The sequence below is a fragment of the Oncorhynchus nerka genome, linkage group LG6 (assembly GCF_034236695.1).
Source record: "Oncorhynchus nerka isolate Pitt River linkage group LG6, Oner_Uvic_2.0, whole genome shotgun sequence".
NCBI classification, from domain to species: Eukaryota; Metazoa; Chordata; class Actinopteri; order Salmoniformes; family Salmonidae; genus Oncorhynchus; species Oncorhynchus nerka.
Genome location: NC_088401.1, coordinates 67,197,212 through 67,197,712, shown reverse-complemented (window position 1 = coordinate 67,197,712; position 501 = coordinate 67,197,212).

Sequence of the window (501 nt, the reverse complement as noted above, 5' to 3'; positions counted from 1 at the left end):
TTTATTGCTTTGCTCTTAGTAACAGGGTACCATTGAAAGGAGTGATTACTGGGCTAGCGGTAAATGTAAAGGTGGACAAGCGTCAGTTGGAGTGATGTAAATTTTGCCGCCATTGGACTCTGGATCAGTAGAAATGTGTTCTCTGGAGTGATGATTCACACTTCACCATCTGGCAGTCTGACGGATTAACCTGGGTTTGGCGGATGCCAGGAGAATGCTACCTGCCTGAATGCATAGTGCCAACTGTAAAGTTTGGTGGAGGGGGAATAATGGTCTGGGACTGTTGTTCATGGTTCGGGCTAGGCGCCTTAGTTCCAGTGAAGGGAAATATTAACGCTACAGCATACAAGGACATTCTAGACGATTCTGTGCTTCCAACTTTGTGGCAACAGTTTGGGGAAGGCCCTTTCTGGTTTCAGCATGACAATGTCCCGTGCACAAAGCGAGGTCCATACAGAAATGGTTTGTCAAGATCAGTGTGGAAAAATTTGACTGGCCTGC